This window comes from Electrophorus electricus, chromosome 15 (assembly GCF_041902795.1).
Source record: "Electrophorus electricus isolate QZ-2024a chromosome 15, ASM4190279v1, whole genome shotgun sequence".
Taxonomy (NCBI): domain Eukaryota; kingdom Metazoa; phylum Chordata; class Actinopteri; order Gymnotiformes; family Gymnotidae; genus Electrophorus; species Electrophorus electricus.
Window position 1 is genome coordinate 11263112 of NC_137511.1, and position 9389 is coordinate 11272500.

The window sequence follows — 9389 nt, forward strand, 5'->3', positions numbered from 1 at the left end:
CTCTATCCCACAGTCAATGCTCTGTGTGTGTGTGTGCGCACGCGTGCGTGTGTGTGTGTGTGTGTGTGTGTGTGTGTGTGTGTGTGTGTGTGTGTGTGTGTGTTGGTGGCAGGGGAGGGGGTGGGGACTATAACCACTTTCTGGCTGGTCAGTAGGACTTTAAGTATTTACCACTCATTATGTCTTTATATTTGTTGTAGATCAAAGTTGTTGCATGCTGTACACTGAATCAATTAATCAATTAGTAATTAATTTCATGTAAAACAATTCACTTAAAAAAAATACATTTTTACCAAAACAATGTAGTGGAAACGTTCTATCCTCTCTAGTCCCATTTTATCCCATCCCAAACTGTGCTGTTCTGTCCTATAAAACCTGCTGAAGTTCACTTAATTACTCCTCTAATTCATGTGAAATTATTACCTAGATTAAAACAGGCTGAGTTTGATCGGTGCAATCAGTATGTGAAGTGAGTTGCCCTGAACTGGGCTTTACAGTAGGAGATGTGTGGGCAGATGGTGGTGCCGTAGATCTGTGGAGGAGGGAAACAGTAGCGGTCACGATTGGGACACACTCGTGACCTCACACCTGCGCTGGCCTTAAATTCTTTTCCCCAGATTAGGGAGAGTAAGGGGTCAGACAGAGCCATATGTTTTCATTCTAAACATTGTGCATTTTGATCATCAACATGATCATCTGTTATTGTCAACACACTCAAGGCAACAGGAATGATATTCATGGCATCTTTAGAAATCATTTTGAACAGACCAGAGTAAAACTGGACTTTTAAAAGTAACAAAATGCTTTAAAGTAATATCAGGAAATATGGTCAGTGAGTAATTCCAATGTAATGCCAAAGATAGTATTAACATGTTAATGTATTTTTCATATTCAGATTTATTAATTGAAATGAAATGACAATAATGGTTATGATATGATATGTTAATTACATCATGTAATGGCAGTATTTCCTATATGCGAATGTGTATTATCCAACATATTAAAAGCAAAACAAAAATACACATTTTTACGCATGGATTAAGGAAGCGCGTGCTGGTGTGCAAGCGTGCTGAAAGCGAGACGGACAGAGAGCACGAGTTCCACCGAGCCTAATTCCGTGACGTCATCCACCAACCAAGCTCTCTCAGCCACTGAAGTCGCGACGCTCTCAAACATGTTCTTTGTTATTCCGAGCCCTCCACCAGAGATCGGCTTTCCGAAAAACACGGAGCAAGGATCTCCAAAAAGGATCGGCTCCATTCCTCACGGGTCATCAAGGTATACCTGCACAGACATTGTGAGTGTGAATCACTGGCCTACTGTCCAGTTCACACGTAGAGATGAGCTTCACAAAAGCATCATCTGTTAAACAGTTTGGTTTCAATGCTTTTGCGAAAACGACACACACACAAGTGTTTTTTCACTTCAAATCAGTACTTGGTTAACATGTACCGTGTCTACTAAAAAGTAGACCACAGTTCTTCTTACGTAGGATATTTGTTAATCAATTAGTAAACGTATAAGCTCTGTCATTCCGAAATGGTATATAGTTTGATTAACCTTTTCGTATCACTTTGATTTTGACAGAATGACATTTCGTATGTTTCTATATTTTATCGCCGTGAATTATTGATGTTAAACAGCACACTCCCCAGTCAAACGGAAAATTATTTTCATTTTCCTACTCTCACTCCGATCATAGTGTTCCAGGACAGGTTTTACTTCAGATCGCGAGCGTGGACCTTTGGTAATAGAATAGCCAATGTAATTTGACACTTCAACTTGCTGAGCTCCCTGTGAGTTGACTCAGTTACTCACTCGCTGACGTTTAGTCCGTTCTCGGAGCTTGTGTGTGAAGAAGCGGAGGTATTTAAAAACAGGACACGAGGGACATTGCGGATATTTATGTTCTGCGTGCCACGCGGTTTTTAAGGTAAGTTAGTTTTTAACGTTTGTTTCCGTGTTGGGATTCTCATCTTTCGGTTTGGATGGTTCGCTCCCACTCGGACGGGTTTGCGTCCTAAACAATGGACAAATCAAAAGAAACAGATAAAAGCGCGCCGCCTTTTCTTACGGGGTGTAAAACTATGCTCTCTCGCATACTACAGTTTGTTAAGAATGTAGTGGGAGCAGACGTTATCGACAGTAACGGATTCAGTCCGCATGTATACTGGATCGGTTATAAGGCTCCGCTCCGCTGTTGATGACATTAAAGATCGGTCGAGAGTTGTGTGATTTGTATTCCTGGGTCATTTTCGAGAGATTTATTTACGCCATGAATTTATGCGTAGCAGGCGCGCGAATGTTTTTGCGGAATTCGAAAAGTTTAACAAAATTAACGAAATCCGTAAAGACATGATCATGCATAACATTCACACGCTGTGATTGTGAAAGAGTCTATGTTATTTCTACCAAGTATTCGTCTCGCTGTTTGGGAGCATTCTGTGAATGGTGCGCCAGGAGACTTTAAGGTCAGATATTACGCGTGGAAATTGAGTGTGGATCCAAGCGTTTATCCAGAAGTGTCCGCATGGAGTGTGTCCGTATGGATTCCCGCTGGGACTGCAGGATTCCTGCGCAAGCCTGCCGCCTTTCACTGATGTGCATCTTTCCAGGAAGCAAAAGAACAGCCAAGTAGGGGAAAAAGCACACAGACCAAACAGTAGCCCTGTCTTTTAACCATTTTGCGCGCATCTGAGTGTACTTGCGTTTACATGTTTTAGAGGAAAAGCGAGGAGCAGCAGAGTGACCACTGAATGGGTGTTAGTGTTTCAGTGACGTAGCCTACTCGACAGCTCTTTAATTCCGCTTCAGTGCGCGTGGCCTTTAGTCAGCTCTGATTGTGTCGCGGTTGCTTAATTTCCTACGTCTCTGCTGTTTGTGAGCGCCTCCGCGGGAAACCGGAGTCACCGGACCCACTTCTGCCGGCGTAGCCCCACTCTCCTAGGGGCACTGGATGGTCTGATCGCAAACTCGCTGCAACAGCAGCATTGAAGCAATGAACTGCCTTTCCCTCGCTGCAGGAGTTTAACAATACTCCACTTTAGAGTTTACTGTGTGTGCGTTCTCCAGAGCTTATGGCTGCAATCTAAGATGTGAGTTAATATAACCCCTGGTGGTGGTCCAGAAGTTTTGTGTTTCTCTCTTTGTCTGTCTCTCTCTCTGTGTGTGTGTGTGTGTGTGTGTGTGTGTGTGTGTGTGTGTGTGTGCGTGCACGCGCAAACTCTTGGAGATGTAGGAACAGGAGGCAACGGACAAAAGACAGTGCCACAGAGAAGTGTTCGGCAGCATGTGTCTGTGTGAGACAGAGAAGTATATTACTGCCTACAGGAGAAAGAAAGGGGTGTGATTGTATGAGAGAGAAGCAGGGCATGAGAAAGAAACATGGGGAAAGAGAAAAAGCCACATGCTGTCTTATCTCTGACAGCGCTGAATCACTGTACTCATTCCCCCACACTGGAAGTGCAGGATTGGCTTGCAGTGATTCTGTTATGTGGAACTGCATGGTCCCTTAGTGTAGGTTCATAAGGCACAGTGAATGCACTCACTCTGGAATTGAGATTATTTGTTTGTTTGTTTTTTTTGGTTGTCTTGTGGATGTTGATACAAAACAGCCGTGATTCTCTTCCTGTCTTTCTAGAGGAAGTGAGTGAGAGAGGGGTGGAAAGAAGAGAGAGGTGGAGGACTTACCTCACTTTTTGTAACCAGTAAATATATAACAGGGTAAGGGTTGGGACTGCTTTTATGTGATTCATTTACCAATTCCTCTGTTTTTTTCCCTGAAGTTTCAGGAAGTGTATTGGCTCATGGCCTCAGTGCAGACAGCCACTTCCTGTGTAGCCTCGGTGTGTCCCAGAAGCTGCGGTTCCTGGGGAGGATACTGTATGAGGGCACTGGGAGAGTGATGGTGCGATTTGGTTGGCCGTCTCTGCTCTAATCCCACGGTTGCTTTGCTGTCACTCTGTGACTCGTTTGAGCTGGTTTTGAGTGTACAATCTCTTTTAAGGGAATCTATTGTCTAGTAAACCAGAGTCCACATCAAACATACACCCTGACTGAGTTGTTTTGGTTTCAGATAGCTTCTGCATCAGGATAGGACTGTCTGAATTGTTTTAGAGCCAATTAGGTTGTTTATACTCTGGTTTGCCCATGATCAGAACACACACACACACACACACACACACACACACACACACATATGTATTCTCACCCCTGGCCTCAATGTGCAGCTGATAGGGAGCCTGTGGAACCCTGAGTGCCTGGTAATGAGACTAACTCATCCTCTTTGTGTATAGCAGGACTGTGTTTATGCCATTGAGATCTTTTGCAGCATTTAGACACCAAAGACCTAGAGCAGTGTGAAACCTGGAGCTCTGAGACCCAGTCTAACTGAGAAACAAAATCCGTAGTATGCTGTAGTATACTGTAGTATGCTGTAGTATGCTGGCTGTCTCATGGGGTCCATCAGTACTATCTGCTCTTTCTCTTTTAATGTCACTATGTGGAAGGAAGTCCATTTTCATTTGTTATGTTGCACTTTTCTAGACAGAAAAAAGCTTCATAGTACAATAAAATGTGCTAATGTTACACTATGAAACACAACCACAAACTGTGGACATTAGACATAGCATAAAAAGGCACCACTAAGGCAAAAGTAAAGATAATAAATCAGGTGTTGCGTTAATTTCTTAAAAATCGGAACAATCTGTCAGTCTTACAGCTATGGGATGATTAGTCCGATGTTTGGGTGTCTGCACTGCAGAAGCACATTCCCTTGTGATTTGAACATTGTACAAGGAACAACTAACAGCACCTGATTCCACAGTCTTAGATGAGGCCAGTATGTCTGATATATACCAGAGAACCTCTCATGTAGTGCTTGATGGATCAGCACCAGCATTTTAAAATTGATTGGTAACCAGTGAAGAAAGACTGAAAGTACTGGAGTAATATGTTCCCCACGCATGGTCTTGGTGAGAACACAAGCTGTGTGTGTGTGTGTGTGTGTGTGTGTGTGTGTGTGTGTGTGTGCGTATTTGCAGATGTATGGACATTTGCAGAGGATATGGCGGATATGTTTATGGAGCAGGATGTTATTTAAGTCCTGCACAGTAACTCTCATTAAAATAGAACAAGATAAATGTGCATGCAAGCCCACGTGCATGTGTGTGGGACTGCCTGCAAGGTGGTAACCTCACAATCAGAGTTTAAGTACTATTCAAGACATCACAGGTTTGGTTCCAGCTAATCGCTCTAGTGACTGTGAATAGTATAAGAACTATTCCTGGCACTGGGCAGAATACTTTAGATGTGAACACAGATAAACGTTAACCCATCTATGGAATTTCATTTGTACACCATGTTTAGCTGAACTGCATGAAACGTCACCTGAGCCAGGGGAATTCATTTCAAATTCAGTGAGGTGCAATTGCTAATATGTTCTCCCAACAAAGTCCCAAAGCTCATAAAGTCTAGACTGCATCTTATAGCCCAAGACTATGTATATTAAGTAAAGTAAAAGTAAAATCAACAATGTCTATTATTTCAACAACATTTATTGTCAATTTTCAAGCATACTTTTAACATACATACAAACTGGTCATACTATACTTGCATAGTAAACAAATAGCTATCTTTACCATAAATATAAGTAGTTCCACCCTCATGAACTTAAAGCCTACATTTCAAGTAAAAGAAAGTGAGACAGAATCTTCAGAATAAAATTAATAAAAAGTGCCTCTTTAAGAAAAGGTGCTACCTTTCATAGAGAAGGAAGGTTGTACTGCCCTGCCAGTAGTTTGACTCTTGGCTTGAATGTAGTTAATGCAGTTCTCATGTACATGTGTAGGTGCTCACTGCTTTTCTTTCAGTTTAGTCATTAAGCCAATTCCCACCCATTAGCTAGCTAAGCTTACCCTCTCATACACCACCAACCAACCCTGGAGGGTGCAGCAGGCTTCCACTTGAGACACGTGAGGCCAAGTACCACATCTTTTTTAAACAGCTGCCCACACTGCAGCACAGGGCAGCTGAACACACTCAGCATGAGCAGACAGGCATCCATGACTGGCCATGACTGACAAGCACAGAGTTATGTCAACCCTCCCACCCAGAAAGCAGTATTAATTTTGCTCTGGTCGTCAGTAGGGTTTGAACCAACAAATTCTTAATGATAGAGCAAACTTTTTTTTTTTACTCCAGTTGTCTTAGATAATGTTCATAGTGGACAAAGCTGATACAAACATGCTCAAGGTGTGCAGTGCTACTTTGTTTATAACGGGGAAAACACAGAGACAGTAGCCAGAAAGTGGCATGGTAAGTTGCCTTGAATTGCTCTCTTAATGCAATATTTACTTGCAGGTCAGTGAGCTCAAGCTGGAGACATCCAGCGTGCACCCTCTTGAAGGTCTGTGTCAAGAGTTTGGAAAGCCTCAGACTTCTCTGATAGGGAAAAGATTTAGGATTTAGCTGGAGGAGCTGCTTGCTACCCAAGGCTGAAGCTTTCAAATCTTTTACTGCAGTTTCCAATCAGCTTGTTTATGAAGTCAGCCTAGGGAGAAACATCTCTCTCACCCTGAATCTGTTCCTGCTCTTTTGGAAAATGTGTACATTCTCCTTGAAGATCTTTGAAAATGTCTAACTTCCTTTGGAAGGAGTGGACAGCAACCTTATCTATAATTCTCAAAACGAATTATGGGAACACTTGTATCTGGATGAAAGAAAGATTGAAAAGAAAGATTCAATATTCAAGTTGAAAATCTTTACTGATATAAATTGTGTACTTTGTTGGGAACAAAATGACTTAACAATGGTAAATGGAAATCAAAATCATCAACACATTGAGGACTGTATTCAAAGTCACACTGAAAATCAAAGTTAAAAAAATAAATCACATTCCAAAAACATTTGGGCATGCTCTTGATGGGATGGCCGGTTGTGTCCTGGTGGATCTCCTCCCAGTGAGCACAGGTGTCTGTAGTGCTGCTTGGCAGAGTTGGATGCACTGATCCCAGAGGATCATCCCAGAGGTTCTCAATTGTTTTCAGGTGTGTGGAAAGTGAGGGCCAGTGCAATGGCATCAGTAGCTTTTGTCATCCAGAAATGGCCTACACACAAATGCTGGGCTGTGAGCACAGGTCCCACTATAGGATGTCCTCATGCCACCCTTATGGAGGCTCTTCTTTTTCATGCCCGATGTAGGTCATTTTGTAGGACTCTGTCAGTGCTCCTCCTGTTCCTCCTCGCTTAAAGGAGAAGATGCTCATCTTGCTGCTCCTTCTACAGCCCTGTCCAACTCTCCTTGTGTAATTTCTTGTGTCCTGGTATCTCCTCCATGCTCTTGTGCTGGTAGAAACAGCAAACCGTCTTGTGATGGTACAAATGGATGTGCCATCCTGGAGGAGCTGGACTATCTGTGCAACTTGAATGGGCTACAGGTACTTCCTTATGCTACCAGTAGTAACAAAGACACTAGCAAAACACAGAACTATAGTACTGTAGAGAAGAATCAGTCAGGAAGCATAAGGACAGGGTAACTGTTTGTGACCACCACCCGCAAAGCCATTCCCTTTTAGGGGGGTTGTCTTGCTGTTGCCTATCCAGTGCACTTGTTGTCACTTTCATTTGCACCAAAGCAGGTGAAATTGATTCACAATCGCTTGTGCTTCCTGACTGGACAAACTGAAAGCCGTGATATTTAAATGTCTTGTTGTTATATTGTTATGATGATTTTAAGTGTTCCCTTAGTTTTTTGAGCAGTGAAGGTTGTGCTCATCTTGCAAAAAATAATGAAAACTGTGTTGCTTTCTGACTTTTAAGCAGTTCTAAGAAAGCAAAAAAATATATTTTTGAATGGATCTGAAACATCTTTGCTCAGCCATCTTACACTGTTGTGCAGTAGCAGGTCATTGATATTTGCGTCATCATCTTTCAGGAAGTCTCTCTGCAGGTGATGCGTGTGGACGGGATGAGTTTTGTCATTGAGTTCATTTCTTCAGAAAACTCTTAAAACTGAGGGATGATACTGTAGTAAGCATTGAGATCAGGGTTGTTCCCCCCCCACTGTCTACCATGGCAGTGGCACCATCTGTGTTGACTGAGACCACCTGTTTCCAGTCTGTCCCCTCTGTCCTAGCTGCATTGTTTTTGCTGTGTATATGTACTCTCCTTGTGTAAGTGGTGTTACAACCAACAGGTCCTCACAGAGGTCTTTCTTACCTTTTGTGAAAAAAATCTCATATACATCCAGGGCCACTGGTGGGGGGGGGGGGGGGGTTGGAGGGGAGGGAAGTTTAGGACTATCCTAAGTGCCTGTGACTGAGAAGGGCCCAAAAATGATTAGAATATTTTTCTTTTATTAGAGCCCAGCGTGATCTGCTTCCCTACATGACATCTGTACCCTCATCCATGGCTAAGCATATGCTTGATTCTGGTTGCTGTTGAAGCCGACAATGGGATTTGTTTGATTTTATATTCTCACAACTCATCTTTTTGTTTATTCTCAAGTAAAGTACTCTTTTGCAACTGTCCCATCAATCAACTGTCCCATGTTCTCTTATGTTGCTCCATAATCAATGCTAGCTTTAATGAACCTCTTTTCACATAATGTTGCTGTGCTGTAAATGAATGTGTGATGAATCAGGTGTCTGTAATACTGGCCTCTCAGTTCGGTTATTTTTCACGCTTTCAACTCAGACTTCAGTGGATAGGTTTGCTCAAACAATTTGTGCTTTTTTTTCATAGTGGCACTTAACATTGCTGTATTTTCTGAACACGTAAGACACGTTGGTTTAGAACTAGTTGCCAGAAGAATGCTTAATTTCTTTGTCCATCTTTTAAAAATTTGTTTTTCTGCATTAGGTTTCCTTATTTTGGAGCTCTGTCTAGCAAAGTGGCCACACAGGGTAAACAATTTGATTGGCTCAATTAAGTATAGCTATAGAGCAGAGGTATTCAAATCACAGTCCTCAAGGTCTAGGCCCTACAGGTTTTCCACCCTCCCTTTATCTATTGGCCAACCAGTTACATGAATCATTTAATCAACTACAAGTGATTAAAAATCCTGGACCGGATTTGGGTTTGAGGCACAGATTTGAATACCACTGCTTTAGTCATTACAGTTATGCCCAGAGTGACACTGTTGGTGTTCAGTATGAAAGCTGCAAAAACACAAAACTTCTAGCTATCTAAAATGGAAAGCAGCTGGTGTGTGATTGACTACCAATTGATTCAGCAAAAAGTTAGTTATCTTTTTAGACTGCCAAAACCTAAAAAAGAAGAAAAACAACTGTTAACTAGCCAAGACAAACCCAGTTTAGAAAGTTAGCTAGCCAGATGATTTTGTAGATTTGGAAGTTAACTAGATACTTGAAACGGATGACCAAATTAAT

The 9389-nt window shown here is 42.2% G+C and overlaps 1 protein-coding gene across 7 annotated transcripts in view; it reads left to right on the plus strand.

Moving 5' to 3' along the window:
• Nucleotides 1-1790: 1790 nt before the first annotated feature.
• The window catches only part of LOC113581561 (zinc finger MIZ domain-containing protein 1-like), a 68394-nt gene continuing 60795 nt past the window's right edge, over nt 1791-9389 (plus strand). For all 7 annotated transcript variants that reach the window (XM_081697292.1, XM_081697294.1, XM_081697293.1 and 4 more), the window contains exon 1: nt 1791-1933. The gene's annotated coding sequence lies outside the window, so the exon portion shown is untranslated. The remainder of the gene's footprint in view (nt 1934-9389) is intronic.